At 43.4% G+C, this 25,279-nt stretch overlaps 1 protein-coding gene across 1 annotated transcript in view; it reads right to left on the reverse strand.

The window, feature by feature from the left end:
* The window catches only part of SMAD3 (SMAD family member 3), a 112,694-nt gene that overhangs the window by 22,410 nt on the left and 65,005 nt on the right, over positions 1 to 25,279 (reverse strand). The gene's annotated exons all lie outside the window — the stretch shown is intronic.

The raw sequence follows: 25,279 nt of genomic DNA on the forward strand, positions 1-25,279 counted from the left end.
ATCTTCCAGGTTCGTTTTCCAAATTGCTACTTGAAGGCAAAAAAAGTAGATTTTCAGCCTTGCTCACTTTTGTTTTTACATCCAGCCTGTGTCTCCTCCAACTCACTTTTCATCTCATCCCATCCACACAATAGCCTGTTCCTAGCAAACCTTCCTGGGAAGGTTCAAATGCTCTCCAGCAGAGGAAAGACCTGGAGAAGGGTCTCCTCCATCCTGGATGAGGACTCCACTCCCTGAGTTGATAAACAGGAACATCCCCTAGGCACTTTGTTTGAAGTCTAAGCCTTCATTTCCCTTGCTTTTCTCAATGACTGAAATGAAACACTTGAGGGGGTTGGTGAAATGAAATATTCCTGATTTTTAATTTGTCAAGGAAAGAAAAGAAGGACAAAAATCAAAATTTTGCTCGGAATTCTTTCCCTTGGTTCTCTGTGTTGGCAGCCAATCCAGAAAAACGGCACAAACCCAAAGCAAAACACACAAACAATCACTCCAGTAGCGGCTGTGCTCGTCTTGGCTGCCCTAAAAGAGTTTTCCCAAAAGCTTCCCTGGCAGAGCTTGGTAACATGCACGCCTCTTGTAAACACTGCTACAGCAATGAGGAAGGCAGAACACAACCGACCCAAGCTATTACTGACAAGCACCTGATGTAGGGAAGCAGGAAAATATGTCATACAATGTTATGCATGAAGTATATAAGGAGTTTATCACTGAGGGACTTGTTGGTAGAGGTTACAAAACATCTAAAACCTGCAAGTATATTACAGCCCTGGAAAACGCACAATGCCCAGTTATTTACTGCCTGTATTTATACTATGTATTTCTTCATATTGTGCTGTTATATATGGGTCAAGCTCTCTCTTCAGACTGCTCTGTGATGGGGTGACCAACCAGATGAGCATCTGGCACATTCTCCAAGTGTATTCTTAAGCCAAACTCCCTCTGAGGACAGGAAAGCAGAAATCAGTTTTCCTGGGTGGAAGACTCACAAGGAGCGTGCCAGGGCCTAGAACCGATCTTCTATGGAAGGTGAGAACCGTGGTGGGCCCAAGACTTCATTTGTGTGACCTCAGAACTTGTCAATGTGGAAAAACTTAAAAAATATAGCTACCAAAAGTGTGAAACTATTCACTATATTTAGTAAAAAAAGAGTAGGCTGAAACAAGGAACAAACCGGGACTGCTATTCCGTTCCCTTTTCAAAGATCTCCACACTTAGAAGGATATCTTGCATCTAAGCGAGGGTGAAGGAGAAAACAGAAGACTCAGATTATTCCAAGTGTCCCACACGAGACACAACTGTGGCAAGTGTTCTTACTGTTCCCAGTCACCATCAGCAGATGGACATGACAGCAGCACAGATGTGGGTTGAGGTTAGCAGCTGAGATGGAGGACTAACACAAAGTGTCTATGACTTCCGGATTACTTGCAAGGATGGGTCTCTCCCTGCATTTCCCAGGGTGGAAGAAACTCTTTATACCTACAGCAAACTTCCCAGTCAGCTGGAGAGTAAAATGCACTTCCTCCCACCACCCCAGGGCTCTTGGTAAAGCTACGAAGTCTTCACAAAAGACAAGCAATGTCCATCCATGATGCCCTCTCTGGATGCAGTGCTTCAATACCCAGGTTAACAGTGCCCCTGCACCAACAAAGCTCTTGCAGGAGACCATGGGGAGACACCAAGCCACTGTTGTCTGAGCAGGCCTCAAACCCTGAACAGCTTCAGTGGTTAGCTAAACCAAAATCAGCCTGAAAGCAGAACTGATTCTCAACCACTACTATCACAGCTACTCATTTTTGTTAGCAGAGACTACACACTGTGGAAAACGTGTTGTGCTTGCTATCTACCACTGCTCCTGGCATGAATGCTGTTTGTACTGCACAAGAGATGGACTGCTCTACAATCTTATCTAAACCAGACTTCTTAAAACGACAGCCATATGTTTTATTTTCAGATATATTAACCTCCCCTTCTCCCCTCTGCCCCCAATAAGAAGATATGGGAAAAGAAATTGTATTTCCCCAAAGCACTGGGGACTAATTGCATTTTTATGATTGTGAAATCTCTCCTCAGGCTCTCTGTTCAGGGACTTGGGACAAATCAACATCGTCTGCTTGTTCTTGGGAACAACGTGGCAAAGTAACAGGGCAGCTGTATTTCTTTCTGCTGTCCTGCCGCAACTCTCAAGGAGAATTTTGACCAGAGCAACAGAGATGGCCGAGATGGGACACAGGATTTCATGAGCAAAGACCATGCTCTACTACAGACAGCTCTTTGTGTAGATACAGCACTCCGAGTACCACAGTCAGTTGCCACATCTTTCTTAGCTGCCTGAATGCTTCTCTGTCGATGCAAACACTTGATTAAGCGAAAGAACTGTCTTGAGCACCCACACATCTCACTTATACGTTGTCTAGACTGCAGTCACTGGCTCCTGTCCCCTCAGCATCACACCACAAGCTGGTTCAGGTCCTGAACTTGGCAGAAGACCATCCACTTTTCCATGGGTTAACAGGCTGCAACATTTCCTGAGGGAACCTGATGAAAGCCAAAAGCTGTGTGAGATGAGTTAGTATACACTTTTCCTAATGTGCACCATATTTGCTAGCTCAGCACCTCTGAAGCCCACAGCCCTCATGGATGACCCAAGCAGGCGTGTGTCTCACATCCATGAGCACAGTAATCCAACAATAAACTCCCTAGCACACACAGCTTCTACCTTTTCTTGGTCCTGTTCTGAAGCACAGTCTGATCTTGAATGCTGAAGTAGTCTCCAAACCACCTGAGAGCTCAGCACATCCATTAAAATTAGCAGACTCTAAGTACCAAAGATTCCACTGAGTTACTGAACTGCTCCTCCGTATTTCCTTTGTTTTAACCAGCCTGTGTTGAACAGATCTCCCTGTACAACTGACTTGCTACATTCATCATTCCATGATATCTAACAGGATTTCTTTTAAAAATACCCAGGCTGCTTTGGCCAAAAATCCAAAAGTAGCACCATTTGTTTTGGTGGGACACACACCTTCAAAGTGTCTCTATACTGCACAGTGGGATTAAATAGCAGAAGTAGTAAAAAGCTCTTCCTTTGAGTGTCGATGTTTCGAGCAAGCGGGTGATGCAGACTCTGGCTGCCAGAGGGTGTTCTAGTGCATCTTTTATAAGTAGCACATATCCTGAACTTGTGAGATAAGAACAAGAAAATATTGTGATCCCCAAGCCTGATTTACTGAGGGAAATGTGATGAGCTGTAGTTATCACCTCCTGTGAGTGTGAGAGAGTGTGGGCTATGACAGCCTGCAAGATTAAGTAAAGCCAAAGCCAGAACACAGCAAGATTGCTGAGCTGATACCAGTTAGTAGTGGGTTATAGCAAAGAAATTAATTCAACAATGATTCAGAAATACAAAGTCTTGATGTGACAAGACAAGAAGAAGCAGAAAGGAGGAAGACAGGGGCTCAGTGATGTCAAGGATTAACCCATTGAGAGGAACAGCAGAGACCAGCACTTCCCCACCTGAACGACAACTCCCTGGCCGGTAGACTGAGTGGCTCTGCTGGGTCAGGAGAGCAGATTAATGCCCCACAGCATGCTTGTCCCAGTCCATGCTGTGGCTGTTAGCAACAAAGCTAATGACGATACACCCATAGCCTGCATGTGGGATACAGCTCAGAAGACTTGGTGCTTGGTGAAAGATGCCCAAGGAGAAGTCAGCCAAAGGCTTGAGGGTTACAATATGATACAAACATGATCAAGGGGTATCCAGTGGAGAGGTTACTCCACACCTAGGGCACTTATAACCAAAGATTAAAAAGTAATGAATGAAGAAAGAGAGACCAAGACCCCAGGAATGCAGTCAGGTGATTTAATTGCTTGCACAACTTCAGGCATGGTCAGGACACCACTGCAGTGTCTACAAGAAACAAACAAAAACCCCCTCAGGCTGAACACCTTTAGGATTGATCCACCCTTGTATACTGTTACAAGCAAGGTTTAACAATGAAACTGCTAATCCAAACTGCCCAGACTGCTGCTGCTCAAAGACCAAAGGGCAACTGCGAGTCTTAATAGCAAAAACAGAGAGGGGAGGAAAAAGAATGACAGAACCATTTTTAAACACTCCTCTGTAACAGTCTGAAACAGAGTGAGGAGTAAATAGGAGAACATTACGTTGCGTAACAGGGATTTGATTTCCAGGCGTGATTGTGGGGTTTTTTGGTTGGTTGGTTGGGGTTTTGTTGTTGTTGCTACTCGGTTTGTTTAGTGTTGGGTTTTTTTAAATCTGATTTGATTTGTAAGACCCTGAATTGGAAAAGAAAAAAGAAACCACCTACCCCCACTTGGAAAGATGTACTCGTTATTTGATGTTTTCCTCTTCGAGCACTTTGCAGCTATTTTTCCTCTAGATGCATAATGAAAGTCTTCCTTGCACCCATTCTCCTTCTTTAAAAGTAAAGTCAAAACCAGCGGGATGCAGAAGTGCACATTAAGCAAAGTGATATAAGCAGTAAGTTACTACAGGTAACCTCTGTCAAGGTTGGTAATCTTCAGATTTACTTTATCACAGATCCACTCCCTCCCCTTACCATTCAAACTCATACACTCCTGTTTGCGAAGCCCAACAGTTTTATGTCCCTGTCATTAATCTTCCAAGAGAGCAAAATGCCTGAAAGCTCAAGTATCCAGTAACACCAGCATGTGCAAAAAGTAAGGAAAAGAGAAAAACCATCAGGAAATAAAAGTGTAAGTTATGCATTTCCAGGGATTTCCTACTAAAAACCACAAGCAGAAACTGATTTTTAAACCCACAATAACTAAGTTGCCTGTATGCTCTAAAATGCATCAAGAACTATGGCCACAGGCTGTGATTTTCTCTTAAGCACAAAACATGGTTAGTAGCTCCTTACTGGCCTTGCATCTGGTCTACACCAGGAAAATAAGCACTTATTCTTGTAGTAGAATCTGGCTTTTGTGTGCAGAGCACTGCAGAATCCACAGGGCTTCACCCAAAACTTGGATAAAATCTCAACTTTCCCTGAAGAGTGGCCAAATGAACAACACTGAGTAAAAAAACCTGATCCATGCAGCACATTTGTGATTCAAAAGCTGATCCTTTGCCATCTCTTTCCCCTCAATTTGCTCAGCATCACTACATTTTCCGATTGCTGGTGCAGTTTTAACAGTACTGTCATTCAAGTTCTGGAAATAGAAGGAACTGCGTCAAACTGAGGTTTGCAATGCACATTATCACACTGCCGTAGAGGAAACTAATAATTAATACTTCTCCTTAGCACTTTACATTTATAGATTAAAAGAATTAACACCACCTCATTTGCAACACGTCTCTATGGAGAGGATAAGTTCTTGCTGCCCCCAGAGCAATGAAGTTGGAAGATTCTTCCAAAGCAGAAGGAAAGTTTGTGTCAAATGCAACACCAGGAATAAGGAGCTCGTCACCCCCTCAGTGCTATCAGAGATGACCACTATTTTGTGCTGGTAACTCATCTGGAGAGCTTACTCTTCCCAGTGAAGTCTTCCTTTGGATACAGAAGAAAACCACATGTTCTCTACATCGGCAGATGGTAGCTGAATTCAGATGCTTCTGACCTTCACAGTGTGCTGCTAACAGGCAAAGGTTGTGACAGCCTCTGGGCGGGTGTACACAGCTCTGTGTGTACTTACAGGTAAGCTCAGGATCACAGCCAATGGGTGGCACAGCTCCACGCATCTGCTGACCATGAAGTCCTGAACAGAGACTGCCAGAACCTACAGTCTGTGGTATCAGGTAGATTTTAAAGAGCAATTCCCATTCCTTCTGATGCTGCATAATTCTTTGAGTCTCATTTGTGCTGGGTTTGAAAAGTAGCTGACACTACAGAAATTACCAATATATCCTGTGTGGGCTCCTAACCGCCTATTTACATCTCCCAGTCTTTACTAAGGCTTTGCAGACTTCCCCTTCCCCCACTTGAAAGCTGAAGAAATACAGCACAGAGAGCTGATGTCAGGATCAGATTATGACAGCATGAGTCATTTATTAAGATTCCAGTAATGCTAAGCTCTTTAGCAGGTGCCTTGAGACCGTATTTTTCAGAGTCTAATTTCAGATTCAGACATAAGTATGTTTTATTGGTTTACCATAAACTGTCTGTCCATTGTTGCTGCTCTAAAGCCGCCTTCTGCTTGTCCTGTATTCCACAGCAATCTTCCCTGAAGTATGTCCACTCCTACTCCCTGCTGACATGCAAATGACAGCTTAGTTGAATTTAGATTTCATTAAAGCTACAGACAGATCTTGCTTTGTCACGTAGTATCAGGATCTGTTTCTTCATCTGCACTTTTTACTCATCTCTGTTATTTACACCACTTCTACCTGTGCCACAGCTATGGGGTATTGCTGCTGGCTATCAAACCCAGATCCCTTTCCTTCCTTTATAGTCGTTTTGTAATTATATGCCCCTGCATCTTTCATATCCTCCTTTTCCTGATAGCCACTAGCACAGAGATGGGTACTTCAAAGGCCCAACCATGCATGTCCTTCACCCTCCTACCCTAGAAAAGCCACAATGTGTCCTAATGCTTAATTAAGGCTTAATCATAAACCCAGTTTTAAACCTCCTAATGTACATCCTAGTGTTTCTGCCATCTACACTTGCCTACTTGCACTTAGACCCACAAGGTGCATGGCAGCTCTCAGAAAAGGAGAGATTCTTCCATGACTGACATTTCAAAGGAAAGCAGTGAATTCCCCAACAAGGCACAAACTGAAGTGACACCGTTTCTAACAACAGCAGCAGGAATGATGCAGTTCAAACGTCTCTGATGGTTCCTCTCTAAGGAAGCCCAGAGCTGTCAGCAAAGCAAGGTGAAAAAACCCTGATTGTCCTTGTTGTTACTGCAAGAGGCAGACAGGGCAAGGTTTAGTTTGGTAAAAATGTGGTAATTCACTGCTACTAATCTACCATTAATAGAAATTGGTAGAGCACAAGGGATAGAAGTGGAATCTCAGGCCCTATAGTGTTTCTGAAGGCGTCGCATCCAAACCCTTTCCCAGAACAAATGTAACTTCTTGCATGATTTCCCTAACTCCTCCCAACTTGAGTTCCAGTTCTTCCGAGCAGCCCTTGTCCTTTTATTTAGTTCAGCAAAGTTTATTTGCCCAAATCTGTGTCAGACTCATCTGAATTTATTTGTGCTTGAGCCTTAAGGAGACTGGGGGTGGAAGGAAGAGACACAGCCTCTCGAAAGGAGCGTGCCTTTTTGAAAAGTCATTTATCACATGAGCTCGTCAGTTCTTCCCAGAATCCCGTGTTTAACTCCAATCCTGAAATCCAAACCCCAACACACTTGCATCCAACCAAACCAGTGACTTCCTTGCACCGAGGAGATTCCAGGCATACTGATGGGGCTGTGTATTTGTACGTTCTGAGGAGTTTCATAAGGAGAAAATGGAAGGATGGAAATGCCAAAGAGATTCAGATAAGCTTCCGTAACACAGAGTACATTCAAAACAAAAGTAGCTCAAGAAAAAAGGAGTAACTGGAGCACACAGTCCTGCTAGCAAGAGAAAAGAAAAGGTGCTGTAAAACTCAGTTATCATGTTAGCTTCCACGGTATCTACACTGACTCACATTTAGTATCTAGCTTCCACATGCATCATCTTGATACTGCAGGGAAAATAATCTTCCTGTTTCCACTGAAGCCAAGAGAGCTTTGCAAATTAGCATCAACTGTTGCTACAGCCCAAAGAATACCAGGGCTAAGGACCCAAGGAAAGAATACACTGCTTAACTGCTGAACAAGAAAAGAAACTAATGTGCTGCTCAATGTTTAGACAGAAGTCTCACACCAAGAACTGCTGCCCTAAATATATATGTCTGCTAACAAAAGCAAAAGTGATTATCATAGTGAGTGCTGAAAAATGACAGTTTTAAGACCTTGGACTCTCCTTCACAATGTATACAATTCCCAGTGCCTTCAACAAAAACTTCATATAAATTCCAGGAGTCGGAACTGACTTCTCAGACAAATGTTTGTGCATTCTATCAAGTTGGGACAAAGCCAACATTTCTTATGGAAACATTTCTGGTGGTCCTGGGCAACGAACATGTTTACTTTATAGCAGATATAACTAAAAATACACTGTGCTACAGCCTCCAATTATCTTGTTTGGAATAGTTTGAGGCTACTCGAGGTTCATTGCTGTTATTTTCTTTATTATACAGTGAAAATGTTGCTGCTTTCCCTGTAATTTGAAAAGCAGCTATTTCAAGATTGGACATTTGTGTTTGTACCTCCCCCGCTCGGATAATGAGATCCAGGGTGAAGTTTTCCAGAGTGCCCATCTCCCACTTTCAGAAGCAACTCAGGTACTTCAGACAAAGATCGATGCATTCCTTGCATGACATGGCCTTTTTATGACTTCCATTAATTCCACTGGCTCTACATGCTATTGCTTTTCAAGCTGGTTTAACAGCAGCTCAGCTCTGTAATTCTTTGCCCAACCAGTACTAATCAACAGCACACCACAAATGAGGGGGCTCAGTCCCACAAACACTCACGCTTCCGTCCCACATCCTCCCCCACTTCCAGCCCCTCTGTAGGGATGTCCTTAGGGATCCATTCAACAGCAGAGCTACACATGGCTCTGGGATGAGGACCTGTTCTTCATTAAACTGCAGCCTGAAACGAAAGGCAGCTTGCTTACAAAAACTTGAGCCTGGGTTCCTCTGCCTTTGGTCTTCCTCATTCTCCCAATCGATTAACCAGCTCTCTTTTCCAACCAAGCTTTCCCAGCCTCCAACCCGCTCTGGCATCCTACAAGTTGTTAATGAATCAGTTCAGCATGAATCATTTCCCATGTGCAGACTGTGTATTTCATCACAGAGCCGATTCTCACAGACTTTCCTCCTTGGTCCCGATGACAAAGAACTACCTCCGCTACCAAAACAAGCCTTGAAGTTTCCACAAGGAGTTAACAGAAGGTGTGTGCTGTGGGAGAGAGGTGAAAAGGGTAGTGGAAGAAGGCTGTGTTAATTTTACAACTCTGACTTCCTTAATTATGAGTCACCAGCAATGCAGGAGAAATCCAGCTTAAAAAGTAAACCGAAAAGAGTTAGATGTCTTAGGGGAATGCTGCAGATTTCAGATGAAACGCCTCATTAAAAGCCCACAGAAGTTAATATTTTACAGCCTCTTCTGTCTGTAATTACTACCGAAATCAGAGACTCAGGACTCTGCTCAAGAGTCCACGTGTATTTGGAGGAACAACTTCATAAACTTCTCTGTCTCATAATCAGGTTTTACAGCACATCTGAGGAGGGTGAGGGAAGAAAGGAGGTGATTGTTAGTTTTATTTTGGGGGACTGTTTCTATACAGTCACAGAACAGCGTTATTTGTACCAGAGAGGTAGAAATGCTTCAGCTGAAACGTTTTCTCCCGCCAAGAACTCTCAGCAGTGAAAAAGGAAGCTGTGTACGTGGCTACCTGAAAGCTTCCTTTCTTCTAGTAAATCTACAGATCAGGTGAAAGGCTGTTTCTAAGGCTCCCACTCACAGCAGATGTGCCATTGCAGCAAGAGAAAGTCACTCCCGCAGCCATCCCCTCCAGCCAAGATAATTATCTTATTCATGGAAGCCCAATTCCGCTTTCCTAAATTACAGGTGATGGTAAGCAAAACCCCAAACCTACCCTAAAAAACTTAACAGAAAAGGAGGGGGGAAGAGTATTTTCCCCATGCTGCACGGAACAAGGAATTCCCTTGCTCACCAAAAATCACACTTTTGGATGTTGTCGCTCCATTCAGGATCCCTATCAGGATGCACCATGTTCCCATTAAGATCTCCACTATCTTTTGTAAGTAAAGCAGCACTAACACAAGCACTGATGTTTTCCCTCTCTCCTTCACTCTCCCCTGCCATAAACTGCATCAGCTCTGCACTGGTAATACAACTGGGAGCAAGGATGTAGAATTTCAATGCTTACCTCTGACTAATGCAGGATGTGTGGGAGAGCAGCACAGCAGCATGAATAACAGCTCTATGAAGCACATATCAGTATCACGCTAATTCATTCTTATCATCCAAACAGGATCTTAAGCATGTGCGTGCATGGTACCTTTCCTGTAAAGGTTTTATCGTGGCTATTGCTCGCATGGAAATCCAGCTGCTATGACATAGAAAGGAGCAGGAAAAAGCAAGCAGCTGACATCAGTGTGAACAAATACCTTATTTCCATGTAAATGTCAGCAGTAATGAAAACTTGAGGCAAGAAGTGATTAAAGAACAGTCCAGAAAAAAAAAACCAACACGAAAACAGGTTACCCCTTCAACCACCACAGGAGACAGAACTGCTCCCAAATGGGATGTTTGTCAGAAGTTTTCCATGAGGTGTCCATAACGAACAGCTGAAAATACCAACTGCATCAAAACTCACATTTATGGAACAGGGAGCCATTTGAAGTACCTTTCCTGTTGTCATCTCTCCTTTCCCTCTCTTCAAATTAAAAAGAATTAACATTCACATCCCAGGAACCTCCCTGGATAAATGCTAAGACTTTAAGCTTGAACTGGAAGCTGATCTGCTCTTGCCAAGGACAGGAGAACAAAGAGGGAGCAGACTCACAGGTAAATATTAGTTTGTACTTGAAAAAGCAAATTTTAAAGCTGCTTTTGATTTTCATGCCAGCTTCACATCATCCTCCATCAAACCTTGGTAGAGCAGAGTGACGCAGGAGGAAAGAGCACCCTCTGTCTTTGGTCCAGGGTGACAGTGACACTGCCAGCCATTATCAGCCAAATTATGGAAAATGACCAGCACAATTCCAGAAAGAAGGGATGTTTTTCTTCCTTGCTTTCTTTTTGGCCTCTCTTGGCTGGTGCCTTTAACGCCAGCCACACAGAAGTCTGGCTGGACTGTTGCGTGTGGTTTTGGCACTCACAGAAGCGGCAAGGAATGCTGTTTGGGAGCACGACTCTACTCCTCTTTGCTCCCATCTTGTAACCACACAGGCTCTTCTTTCCCAGGTCTCATATCACCTTGCCACCTGGCAACCTTTATGAGTACTGAGCAGTAACAGTAGATAAAAGACTTGAAGCTCTTGAAAGCCACAGGAGAGACCCCTCCTGGCCTCGGAGCAATAGTCCACCATCCCTCTGCTGTGACCTGAAAGTGGAACCCACAGAAGATAAACCAATTTCCAATTCTTCAAATCCTAAAGTGTTCTCAAAGCTCTACAAGTATACAACCAGATCTGTCCATCTTTGTGGTAAAGCCAAGATGAGAGTAATACTAAAATGTTCCTTAACAGCTCAAAGCAACACTACTGTGCTTTCATGGTCAACGTCAAGACCACCACCCCTCACTCCAAATCAAAGCTTGAGGGAAATTTGAGAAACAAACCGTAATAACTACTCAAGATGAAATGCAGACAGGAGACCCAGGAACACCACCCAGCTTCTCTAAAACAACACGATGAGGCATAAAGAGCTAACAGTCAATTATGGCCTTCTTTTTATGTGTCCTCTTTAGCAGCATAATGCACTTGCTACGGCCCTAGGTCAGCAGTGACTCAGAGAACAGAGGGCCTTCAAGTGAATCATCCACACATTTTTAAGCACCCTCCAGGTTGTGTTGATTGGGAGATGTCTCACTACCTACACCTTCCCTAAATACTTACTGGGCTGTCCAAGGCATGAGCGAGAGCGAGCACGCTACAGAGGGTGCGAAGGAGCAGCCAATCCTCGCTGAATACCGAATGCTACAAAAAGGAGGAGACAGCACACAGAGACCTAACAGCACTACTCACTCCTGCAGCTTGTGAATACTGGCATAAGCTACATGAAGATAGGGAAACAATGGGATAAGCCACAAACATTTGATTTCACAAGTCAAGACAGTTTTCTTTCCCCTCCCCTCGTGACTAAGCCTTTGGTCCACACACCCACTCTACCCTCAAAAAACAACTCCATGAAACAAACTTGATTGCTCTAAAATACACACAGGCAATGACCAATCACACCTCCTCCTCACAGCACCAAGTCTATTTACTAAGAGTCTGCACCAACTGTCTGTTTTGTATGAAACAGGATCCAACTCCCTCTCTCAATGAGACATTAAACACTAACAAGTCCAACTCCCCCTCCATTTTCCCTATCCCATTCCCAAAGCTCCACATCTCCAGACAATATCTTTTGCCCAGATAGAGTTTCTGAAATCACTCCTGCTGTGTAACTATGATGTTAAACCTTACTCTAGGAACCTACCCAACATCTGAACCACTGCTCTACACCATCTCCAGTGCCCTTCCCCTTCTCTACTTTGTTCACTACTCGAGACATTTTCCTGCACAAAGTGTAAGAAAACACACCCAAAACCCCCAAACCCCCACAAGGCAAACGAAGATCCACCCCTTCTTTTAGCAACTAAAGCAACTTGCCTGTCCTCATGTCATCCCGGCTAACCTCTTCCTCCTCTCTGGCACACCAGATCACTATCTTGTTCCTCCAACCCATCAAAAAGCACAGCTGCTAAAATTATCATTCTGACCCATCCATCACACTCCTCTCTTAATCTGTCCCATATCTTCTACAAGGTATTAAGTTCAAACAGTGCAGAGCCCTGCCCTCAAGGCACTCTGGCCCTCTTTATATTACATCTGAGAGCTCATCCCAACTGCAGTTCCCCCCCCTCCTCTCAAATTCCTTGCCCAGAGTGGACATCCACATGCTTCTCCTTGGCTTCAACTTCCCACCTCAGCCTCTCTCTCCCTGTCTTGTTCTGCTTTCAGCATTACCCCAGGGCACAGAAAAGCCTTCCAGCCCTGATGAGATGGAAGAATGATCCTTCACTGTCTCATTCCTTTTGAAAGGCCAGTTGAGCTCAGCATGCCATACACCATCAACACGATACAAAAGGCAAAATGGTTTAGAGGGAGGAAGTAGTGCAAAAGTATTAAAGTAATTAATACAGCCCATGGTTACAGTTTTCTCTGGATACTCCCATGAGTACTGTCTTGCATCTTTTACACTGCCAGCTATTCACGGACAATCTGTATCCTTCCCCCCCCGCCCCTAAAGCAACAAGCACATTCTTGGCAGCTGAATTATTAATAAGGAACAAATGGCAATTGATTTAGAGAAGACTTGTCTCCTTCAGTCATCTAAGTCATGGTGCTCACACAGCTTTGTCCTGCTTCCGGCCCCTCCAAAAGTGCATTCTCCCACCCAGAGCTGTAACGGAGCGTATCCAGCTCCAAATTATCTGTGTTTATGTGACCTCTTTAGCACTGTTGTATCTGACCACTCACCAGATACTGCAAAAGAGAAACACAGTGTTCATTGTTCCTTCTGGCCCTCTCTCTCTCCTCAGCCAGCAAGGAAAAGCTTAACTGGATTAGTTCTTAAGGATTTATTTTTATCCATTGTGAGCTTGTGAAAAAAATTAAAAATTAAAAATAAAATACTCATGGAAAAGATGAGTTTTGCATCAGGCTCTGAATGTGCTGGGCTTGGGGAATTAGCGCTCTCACTGCTGGTGGAAAGTTCCACACTTCTGGCCCAGCTCTTCACACCGAGTGTCTGTCCTCCGGGCACTGCTTTCTCACATTGCAGCACCAATACTTGCAACAACGATTTTCACTCCTGTTTTGCTGAATGAACTGGGGATCACTGGATAGGTCTTCCCCCTGCTATGAATACAGGTTTACTTGTAAGACAAGCTTGAGAAGTGGCCCCTGAGAGCAGCTACTCCACAGGCTTTATGGGTGTTGCAATTAACAGCACCACACACACATCCTATTGCTTTCCTAACACCACAATTTGTTTGGCATGAAGAACTGATCTGCAGTCAGCTTGCCACAAACTCAACCTTTTTAAATTATGATCTGTGGCTTTATTGAAAACACCATGAAGTTTCTAGAAACAGTATGGAGATGCCATGGAAAATGCAGCGTTGCTGCTCAAAATGCTGGCTGAATCCCAAACAATGGGAATTCTGACATGAGGCAAAAACAGACCTTCAAAGGCTTGTAGGCAAATATACTGTCACTGAGTATTTTGTCATGGAAGCAAGAGCCTAAAAATATAACAAGAGCAGATAATGCACCACGACAGGCCGGCACACATCCTGTCTTTACTCTCTAAACAGCACAATGAGAATTGGCGCTACTGTAGAAATCAGGCCACCCAGACAAAAAGTAGGACAGTAGTTTGTAATAAACTGCAGCCTTCATCCCAGAGCCTCTATGCTCCTCATCCCAGATATCTTGCTCTATATTAGATGAGCAAGGAACCCAGTGAGAGCACAACCAGGCAGCTGGTCCCACTAGCAAATGCATGGTGGGAGCACAGGGAGGAGGTGTGGAAGGGGGAAATGGTTTACCATCCATCTTCTGATAAGGCCAGCACCTGCAGGAGCAGCGTGTGCTGCCCACAGCAGGAAACCTAGCCTTGAGATATGCTGACTCACTGCAGTGTGGTTGCTTGCAGTTGGCAGTGGTTAAGTCTTCTAAAAACACTCCTCTTCCCTGGAAGCGAGGGGCTGTTGCTATCTCCTTTCTCTATGCAGAAACCAAAGAAGAAAACCAGAAGTGCCCTGGGGAACCAGAAGACATCATATTCTGCATTCCTTGTATCCATTTGCAAAATTTGGGCTTGAAGGGGAAAATACTTTGTTTAACATAAATGAGAGAATGGTATAAGCCACAACAGACTGAAATAAAAGAGAAGTGCACCAGAGCAAACCAAGATTCATTTCTTGTTCTCACAGAAGTACTTTAGTTACATTTGGATGAATTACACCCAAAGCCTTAGGATTCCTTTTAGGTCTTTGATTCTTATCAAAATCATCCCCATTGGTCTCAATGCTTTTCCTTAAAATACATGTGATAAAGTCCCTCTTGTGGAAGTGTGTTAAGGACACTGGAAACACTCCAGTCCACAAGAATGGATGTTAAACTTTAAAAGCATTCAGTGCAGTTATGCATAACAGTCCTTAGAACAAAAGGCCATAAACAATTCTTTGGTCTAACAATACACATGATCACTCACACAGTCTAATCTTTTCTCAGAACCTCCAATGTGCCCAGAGCTATGTAAAGTTCTAAGGCGTAAAAGGGTATTCAGCAAGGCAAACAAAGCCAGGTTCCTTGAACCTGAAAGGTTAGTTACCTTCCAGGAAGGGAATGAGTAGAGCCTTCCAGCTGAACCCTGTGTGCTCATTTGCACATGGAATGAATTCAGTGAATTCCATTCCAGCCCTCTAGATGACTGACTTTTCAAGATGCTAATTGCTTTATGGTAGTACCCACTAAACCGCAATCAAACAGCAAGGCTAATACACAACCAACATAAAAGGGAAAGTCCCTGACCCAAAGAGAATGTGATTTCCATTTACAACAGGATGCAACAGGTAAATGAAATGGACAAACAGGAAGGAGCAGTTGTTCAATACTAGAAGGGTGAAGTAGCTTCATGGGGAAAAGAAGTAAGATACATCACCACCACGTTCTTCTTCCAGCAATTGATCAGTTTACTTTCAAAACACATACGGTAAAGTCTAGGTGGGCAAATCTGGGCAGTATTTTGTTTCTTTTTACATGCAGGGGAAGAAAAGAGGGGAAAAGACACGCACAAAACTAAAAATACACATTTTCTCTGAAAATCACAATGTGGCATCAGGAGGAGGAGGCTGTGGGGAAATATGTGTATCCGTAAAGCAGAGCACGCCAAAGCCATTTTGCTTTCCTCTGCAGATCGCCCCTGATATATTACCATGGCTCTCTTAGGGATTTTTTCTATCTGTTTTTTATTATTACTCCTGTTTTTAAGGAAGATAAGGTTTTGAAGCCTCAACAAGGGCTGCACACTCCCACACAGAATTTCACTGCTGTAAAAGCTCTGGCTGCTCAGCCAGCTACTACTTAGTAGCTCTGGTGCAATAAAAAAGCAGCACGGACCTCTAGAAGATGGTGACATTTGTGGATGCACACTGCAGAGAAGACAAAAACAGAACCTAGAGCTGCTTTGCATCCAAAAGCCTCCGAGGGCTTCGTGGTGTGCCTGCATCCCACACAGCACACAGTCCCTTACACAAAGAGGAGAGCTGTGTGTGCCTGTGTGGGCAGGACCAGCACCTGAGACTCAGCAGCACTGCAAATAAACACAGTTTACACATGAATAATGGCATAGTTCTAAAGGCATTTCTTCCCTCAACAAACAGTGATAATCTGGAAACCCTGCAAAAAAAGGTGGATTTTCTGGAGCCAAATCCTTCAGATGTTTAAATAAACAAATAAAGGGAATAATCAAAGGCAAGAAAAGGGCTGGAGAGGGGCCAAGGTGCAGACCAGCACCGGGGAATCCTTACATGACCCAAGCTGTGGCTGGTGCATTCCTGAACTGTAAGCTAAGGTGCATCCGGTGCCTGTGTCAGGTGCCGGATTGGCAAAAGCATTCCCTCATAATGGCTTCTTAATTGTTTTCTGACAGCCATGAGGCATTCTCCAGAGGGCTGTGAAGCCAGAGATTTGGAAGACAGTGTGCCATTTGTCAGGAGCAGGCATAGAGCAAACCAGCCACCTGCTTCCCGTCTGCCTCTCTGCCATCCTCACCTGCTGCTGTGTTTAGAAAGTGTGGTCCCCAGAGAACAATTCCTCATTCCAGAAACTCCCCGTCCATGTTATGTTTAGGTATTTGCTGGAATTTGTGCATCAGCTACATGAATTTAACTGCTTAAATCTAAGCATATACTCAGACAGCGCTGCAGAAAGAGATGGATTGCGGAAGCACCTAAATGCTTTGTTAGGATGAAAGAGACTTTGAAATCTTGAAACACTCCTGTTGTCTTAGATAATAAAGTGTTTAAAAAATAAAGACCTTCAATATTCTCTTTCACAAGCACCTATTATTCCAACCTCTGAAGGTCTCACGTACCTCAAGGCAACAACTACAAATGCTGATTTAAAGAGAATATTCACCCCTACTCTGTTCCAAACTCCTATCTGAATAAAAGCCAACCTATTTAGCATTTTGCTTCCTGCTGTAGAGATTTGACAATTGCAGGCCTTGCCTGTGAGATGAGGAAAAACAACATGGAATATCATGTGTCACTTCCTTTTCATGGCATGCAAACCTGGGATAAGCAGGGTAAAGGCACTCGCCTTTTACCTAAGCTTTCACGCACAATAAATCAAGAAGGCCGGGCCTGTACTCAAAGCACCTCTTCTTTAAAGCTCTGTATTAACCAAATCCCCTCAGATCAAGCTCATTTGAATGTATTTAACTTTGAGACTGATAATAGCACAAGTGTATTGCATCATCTCCACTACAACAGTAATGCCTTTTAAGTTTCTTTTTAGTAGCTGCCTCAGACATGCCTTAGATAATTTTGTTGGCCAACTGAGGACTAATGCAAGACATATTCTGTGAATAAATGCATTTCCAGAGGCTCAGTCTCAGAAGGTGATTTTGCAAATGGCCAATGAGAAGTGCCTGCTTTGAAGTGTTCCTGGAATCAGTTACAGTTGCTTAAACCACTGATCAAATTCTACCAAAAAAGGCTTAGAGAAACGTTACTTCAGACTAGGTTTATCTTTCCTATAAATGCAAACTACTGCATTAAAAACAGACCCTTCCCCTGTGAAATACGCACTTTCACAGCCCAGGAGTATTTAACTGAGGTGCTTAAAGTCAACATTTCATTTTATTTCTTGGAACAGTTGAAAAAACTCAAAGCCAAACTGGGCTGGGTGGAAAAGGTAACTTCAAAAGTCTTTCCCCTAAAAATAAATGATGAAGTTAACACCAGCCTACGTGAAGGACCAGTCCTGTTACTCGTGGTGATACAGGCTTAACATCACTTCAGTTTACTGGGCTCCATTAAGGATTTCTTAGCCAGTAGGTCTTAGTTTTCCCTTCCTAATGTTTCCTCCACAGCTGAGGATCTGGGCCAGTGAGTGCAAGAGCGGGTATGAAACTCTGCTTCTGGATGAGTGCAGATTTCTGCCTTGGTAGTGCAAATCATTACAAAAGGTCTGTGGCAAGAGAAAATGAGGCTTGTGCTCTGTGGGAGTTGCTGGGTGCTCCATAACCCCCCATCAAGCCACTTACTCCCATGCTTCAATGGACTTAATTTGATTGTACACCTATTGAAGCAATCCTGGCCCAAGCTTCCTGAAGCCATCTGGATTTGTACTTCAGCTTCACTAGTGAAATCCCAAAGCATACTCTGCCCAAAATTGAGCAGAGCAGACTGCAGGAAATGCACAAGGTTATTTCTATCCTATCATTCTAAAAACAGCCTCCTGGATATTTTGGGGAGGGAACAGGAGAGTGGAGACTGCTACATACAAGGATTCCTTACATTTCTTCTTTAAGATTACTCCATTCTACTTCGTATTTGTCGCAACTTTAAACCACTTGGACTTACATTTTGCACAGAATGTTTACAAGATGTGTGGGCAAATTTAGCAATATATATTTTTTAAACTTCATTGCTTCCACACACACAGAGTCTGAGTTACTCTATACATAAGTTTCCTTTTACAGTAAAAATGCCAGGACTTTCCATATGCACTACTGCTAGAGAATGGAATTTCTGGCAGGTCTTCATGCATCTGAAGGATGGCATTAAGGTCCCCTCATTTCTCTAAGTGCTATTAGAGAAGAACACACACCTGAAAAAGCCACCAAGGGAAGCCACAGAAGAAAATGCACCAAAGGAGCTCCCAAATCACAACTGCCTTACTTGTAGTCAGAAGACATTTCAAGGAAAGCACACAATGGCACTGCCAACTTGCTCTCAATGGAACATTCTGTTTTCAAAGGCTGTTCTACAACAAGGCTGTTTTCTTCTTGTCAGGCTCACAGGAATCCTCAAGACGCCCTTCCTGAAAAGTGTCAGCATTGCACAAATGGGCCTCAAGAAGGAAGGGAGATACTCAAACATCTCCCCAGTGAAATGCTGCCTGGGCTCCTTCCAGGCGGTGGTGCAAGAGTGGTGCCGTTACTCCACCTCTGATGGCATTAGTCCTTGGGCACATGCCTTTGCTTCTCTCATTTCGCTGTGGTTTTTCTAACGTTATGCTTTTATAGGAGAGTTTTACAGCAAGTTTGAGGGAAATGACATCACCAGCCCTCAGTTCCACCAGCTCAATACAGAAAACTGCCTCCAAAGAAGCCTTAAAAACATATTTTGGTGCCTCTTTAGCATTTGAAAAAATGCTAGTGCACCCAAGCTTGTAAAGTCACATGAAGAACTTCCAACTCAAACATCTGAACACTGATACATATTCATCCTCTGTGCTGCTAATTAACCACAAGCTGATTTCCTTCAGCACTGTGTTTATTTTAGCAGCATGGTTGTCCAGAACCCACCTTCTAGAACACAGCAATAATCAGGCTTCATAAAAACAAATTTCTGTGTTCACTGCTATACTGAAAAACATTCCCGTTCAATGTTGGCTTCTCTCAGGAGCACAAAAGGTAACAGGCTCTGATCAGACCCGGAAAGTGTCCACTTACAGAGAATGAACTGTTTCTCAGGAAGTGAAAATCACAGTTTTTGCCTCGTAAGCCAGGGATGACATGGTATGGCAGAGGCAAACTTAAAACTCAAAATACTCTGTTGTCCAGCCACAAATTCCCATCTCCAGTACACTCCTGTGTTTCAATTCAGAGCAGTAACAGGTAAGACCAATAGATCCATGTAGGCAAGCAGGAGAAAGCGAAGGTGCAGCAGCATGGGAGGAATGTTCCAGCTTGAGAAAAAATGGCCACAAATCACAATTTTGTCCTCAGAAAAAGAAACTAAACCCCAAGGCAGTACACAGTCCCCTGAAATGAACCAAGTGAGCCCTCTAATGTGGAATCTAGAAACAGAAAAGGGCACAGACAAGCAGAGAGGCACAATGGGCTCCCTTTAAAGGCAGTGATAAAGCACTTGTGCCGGCACAAAAGGAGTGAGAAGGAAAGAATCCATCTATCAGGTCTAGGAAAGCAGGTTGTAGTGAAGACATTTAGAGGTGATCAGATCAGAGGTACACTGACCACAAGCCGCCCAGCAAGGAATATGAACCACTACAACACAAACCCAAGAGCGTTATGGGAATGCTATAGAGAATCTATGTTGGTAATATATATAGGCTCTTCTTTCTTTACTCTTTAGGTTTCTAAATAGCTTATCAATTCTGTCACTAAGGCTAAATTCTGACTTTATAACAGTGTATCCACAAATAAGCTCCATTAACTCGAGAGAGACTAACTAGAGAAGGTGCAGCTACTAGAGACAGAAACGTTATCAGGCACAGGGAAAACCACCTTGGTACTGACTACATGTGAGAAGATGGGTCTGCACATGCAAGAGGTAGCTGGGTCGCACTTGACAGCTGCCTTTCCACTCCCTATTTTGTGTCTCTAGGTTCTCTTTGTCTTTAGTTTAGCAGGTAATGTCTAATATTCTTTCATGGGAAGATCCTCCAGACACCATGCAGGCAAGACAGCTCACGTCTAAATAACCACCGCTGGGCTTTGTTTGTTTCATTTACATTATGAAATGCTTTTTAATGGCATTTCATGATTGATTATCAGGCAATGAAATCTTAATGACTGAGTATGGTGGGTGATAAATGAAGCTCAGGGTTGCCATTAGCTGAACTGGTACTAACAGGTGGCACAATACCAAAACCATCAAAGTGTATGTTCTTCATTGATGAAAAATACACACTTCCCAGTAATGAAGCCCAAAGGTCACCCCAAAGATTACAAAGCAGAAGCAACTTGTGCTGCCAAAAAACCCCAAACCCCCAAGTTTCCAAAACAACAAGAAAAGAATAAGCCTTGCTAAGAACCCATGGTTTGACTTCATCAAACTTGTGGGCTGCATGTATTCACTACACCTCCTGGGACTGCATTCCCAAAGAACAAGCCCCCCTTCATGTGGGGTGTTCCTGGTTATAACGATTTAGGAAGGCATTTTTTACTCTCCTTATTCTTTCTACCACCAACTATTCCCCATGTTTTGTTTCTGTTTATGCCATCAAGTCCTTTCACTCTTACCCATGACCTAACTACCGCTCTGACCAACATATGGGGTTCATGTTGTGTGCTGGCACGCAAGTGAGCACAAGACTGTATTTCAAAATTGGCAGTAATCCCATACGGAACTCTGCGACTCTCCTTTTCCCGCAGCAAGGTATTTCTGCTGACAAGGCACAGAGACACACCTCAGCCCTGTACAGTTCTGCTTTCTCCAGCTCAGTTTTACACAGCTCTAACTCTTGGATGAGAACTCAGCCTGGGAAACCTCAACTCCTTTATCTTCCGTTTTCACTAAGCCAGGCCTGAAACCTTCATGGGCACAGCAATGGGAACTAAAGTATGATTCTTGTAATCTTTATATCTCCAAAAGCCCTACCCCTAATGCAGCCATATCAGCAAGAGATGTCTTCTTTTACCATTATAAATTATTTAGCATCTATAACTGATATGAATTATACTGGCAGACTGCTTAGCTGCCCTGGAGAATATCACTAAGGCACAATACTCCACAATAAAACTCAGCTTTTTAATGAAAATTCCAACCTTGGTTAAAATCTTCAGGCAGGTTGGATTGTTTTGTGGCCCAGAAGCAAAAGTAATACAGGGTGCAAGCACCAGGTTTGTAGGGAACATCCTTGCTTCCATCAATCTCCTTTTTGGTAGGGACCGAGACCTAGAGCTAACAGCAATGCAATGAAGACAAGCTCAGAGTATGGTTGCATATGCTGTTAGTGGTACCCAGCTGGCAGAGGCATTTTGAGTCTCCATCACAGTCTCTGTCAACTTGGGGACAAACATACTCCAGGAGAGGCTGCAAAACACGTTTAGCAGGATCCTCCTTTTTAAGCCCTGACATCTTTCACTGCCTTTTGCTGTCACAGTGTGACCCTATCCCTGTGTGCAAGACAAAAAGCCACCTGAAATGCCAGATCTTCACTAGCAGGAGATGGACAGTCAAAACACCTCTGTTGAAATTGTCAGGAAATTTAGTGGTAAAATCAGGATAAACACTGATCAAATTGTGGCGAATCAGGATAGACACTGACATAAGGCTGCACTGTTAGGGCACCCTCCCATGAGACAGTTATACAAAATAATTGAACAAAGTTATCCGAGTGAAGTCACAAAGAGACCAAATGTTTCACCAATAAAATTTTAAAAGTATTAATGATTCCAAAATACTTATCTCAGTGCCCTGAAGAATTATCTGCTCCATTTCAAAGATGAGGAAGCCAAGGCAAAGGGACACTAACAGACATGAAGTTTTGACAACAGAAGATCAAGTCTACCAGTTTCCTGGTGTGACTCACGTAATGCTGTTTCCATATCATGCATGTGTGTAAATGTTCTTTGAAGAAGGTAACTGTAACGAGAAATAAACTTTATATCTCATCATGGCAAGACACTAAATCCTTCATAATTTACAATAGTAAAGAAAAACATTTACTACCTATATACTATTCTAACAGAGGCATTTCTAATAGCTTCCCTAGCTGTTACAATCTTCCTGCCTAAAGACTTCTAAAAGCATGTATGTGTATGGGAAAGTGATGGAGCTGTTCTCCTGCATTCATGCACGCCTCCTTGCTATATTCTGCTTCACAGAACAGACACTCCTGCTGTATCAGGCAGAGCCCAGCAAAGACACACACACAGTTCCAATGAACAACTCCCCTGTTCCTCTTCAGAGACTCAAGAAGCATCTGTGAAATGCACAGGGGCTTTGGATCAGGCCAGAAATGTCTGTGTATATATCTGCTTAGTATAACTTAGAATCATCTTCTCACAGTTCAGGGCTTACACGTCATTCCCATGTTGCTTCAGCAGTGAATTCTGTGGACTGCCCTTTACCAGTCACCCTGCCCAGGTCTCCCACAGGTCACTGTGAAAATGAAATACTGACCCCTCCCTTGCACAGCTGAATGTCTTTGTCCCTTCTATGCTATGTGGTTTGGCACAGGCAAATACATTCTCAGTGAGTATGGAGTGAGTACATACAGCAGCAGTCTTTTATTCACTGGCTGTTACTGAAGAAAGAAGTTTTTTGGAGTGTCTCCTGTGAGAATTCCATTTGCTGAGTCTGTGCAGGAGGCCCATGAAGTTACTCAGAGGAGAAGAGCTTCACTGGAACTGCTCCAGAAAAGTAAATACAAAACCAAATTCAAGTACCCGTGTTGCAGACTTCACACTTCACCAAAAAACTCCCCCTCACACTGACAAACAGCAAGATCCACGCTCTAAGGAATCAATAAAATACACATGTGAAGTACACAGCAAAACCACAGGGGCTGGACAACGCACTCCAAATGGCATTAGTGAGACAGAGGAGTTCATAGATCAACACAGCCAACTGTAAAATAGACAGACCAGGGGAAAAGCTTGCCTCACCAACCTTCTCACTCCACCAGAGCAGAGGTCCTCACACAAAATCACAGAATGCCCTCACTGAGTCTCCAGCTGGTCTCTGACCACGGCTTTCCCAGTGAAAGGGGGATCTTATGGGGACTTCCCTCCTCTCACACCCAGCTATTCTCAACTACCCAACCGCAACATCAGGGCTCCAGAAGAGCAGCCTCACGCTACTTCTGCACATTGTATTACTCATTTGCAAATTCCAACCCAGGTCACAAACATGTCTGTGTCTTTTGGACTGTTCTGGGGTTTGGTTTCTTTGATCAGCCAAGCACACAAGGCTCTACGTGCAAATTTCCTGACCTTTCTCTAAAAAGTGTTTGGCTAGAAGATAGACTCACAGAATGGTTTAGGTTGGAAGGGACCTTTAAAGCTCAGCCAGTTCCAACCCCCTGCCACCGGCAGGGACACCTTCCACTAGATCAGGTTGCTATCACCATGAGTTCAACCAGCCTCATCTCCTTAGACTGATATAAAACTGAAGTTACAGCACAAAATCAATCTCTCCTTTGCAGTAACAGTTTATACCAGCATGTTCTGAAGAAGGTAGCTTGCATCTGTCTCTTCCACAGGCTGCAGAGACACAAACAAACACAAACCTCTGATTAAAAACTCCTCCTTAAGCCAAAAGTGAAGCAGCTGTAACACCTGGAGAAAGGCAGCACTGCTTAACGCAAGAATTTCCCACCTTGGTGTTACGTTCCTTGGCAGTATTTGAATTATGTGGCCAAAAAAATACCAACATCTGTAACAAAACTCCAAACTAGGAAAAAAAGCCACTAAGAAAGCTTCCCACAAACATGCATACCAAACCCAAGATAGCTGTAGCACAAGGGAAAAACAAACCACCAACCAGAGAGAGAGATACAGCAGAAAATCTTTAAGGGTTTTTAATAAGAAGCATATATCAAATTAAGTGATCTACAACTGTAAAATTCAGGGCAACAACAGTATGAATCCCAAGGGGAAGACACTTTGCTCATATACTTTCTCAGGGAAAAAACCAAAGCAGAAAGCTGGGATGTTTAAGGAGATTTCTAGTTTTCTGATAGGTATCACATACACAGACACAAATAGAATCATTTGCTAGCTTGGATGTGTTAAGTTGCAATTTGAAAGTCTTTCTTTTTACTGTTGTACAAACTACATCGGGAACAACTTCAAGTTTAAACAGGGTGCCACTGACCTTCTTCTTCCTGCTCTGGTAAGGACTCTGGAAACTGGATGATTATTACAGAGAACCTGTGTTGCAATTGCTAGGCACAACAGGGTCAGACAGAGTTCAGCCTTCCCTTTGAACTTTCCTGCCTTTGTGGGCTATAGTCAAATCGTCAGTGTTATTTTAACATGGTTTTTAAAGTTTAATTTCCTTTTTGTGGCTTTGCATTATTAACATTATTGACTTTAAAAGTGATCTGCAGTCCCCTTTTCATCTCGCAGAAAGCATGAAAATATCTGCAGGTTCCTTCCCCCTCCACTTAATTAAAAACTTGCCTCAGTGACCTTCTTTAGCTGCTGCACAAGGCCTTTGCTACACGGAAGTCAATAGGAGAAATCCCTTTTCCTTCAGTGGAAGCAGGATTTCTCTAATCCACTCTTCCCAGGAAGGGCTTTGCAGTTTAGCAGAGCAAGAAGCCAGTGTTCAGCTTCATCAAGAGCGTTTCGAATTGGTTCCTTCAGGGTCTGAGTGTCAGTGCTTGACACATGGTAATTTCAAATAAGCAAGGTGAAGAAGAGTTTTAACAAAGTCTCAGTGTGAACACCAGGAGCAGAGCAGTGGCAAAACAGCAATGCTTCGTGACATTCTGCTTTAAATCAACATCATCTGGAC

The sequence above is a fragment of the Neopsephotus bourkii genome, unplaced genomic scaffold (assembly GCF_033783945.1).
Source record: "Neopsephotus bourkii isolate Nb327-2 ecotype Australia unplaced genomic scaffold, CSIRO-AGI_Nbou_v1 NB_1572, whole genome shotgun sequence".
NCBI classification, from domain to species: Eukaryota; Metazoa; Chordata; class Aves; order Psittaciformes; family Psittacidae; genus Neopsephotus; species Neopsephotus bourkii.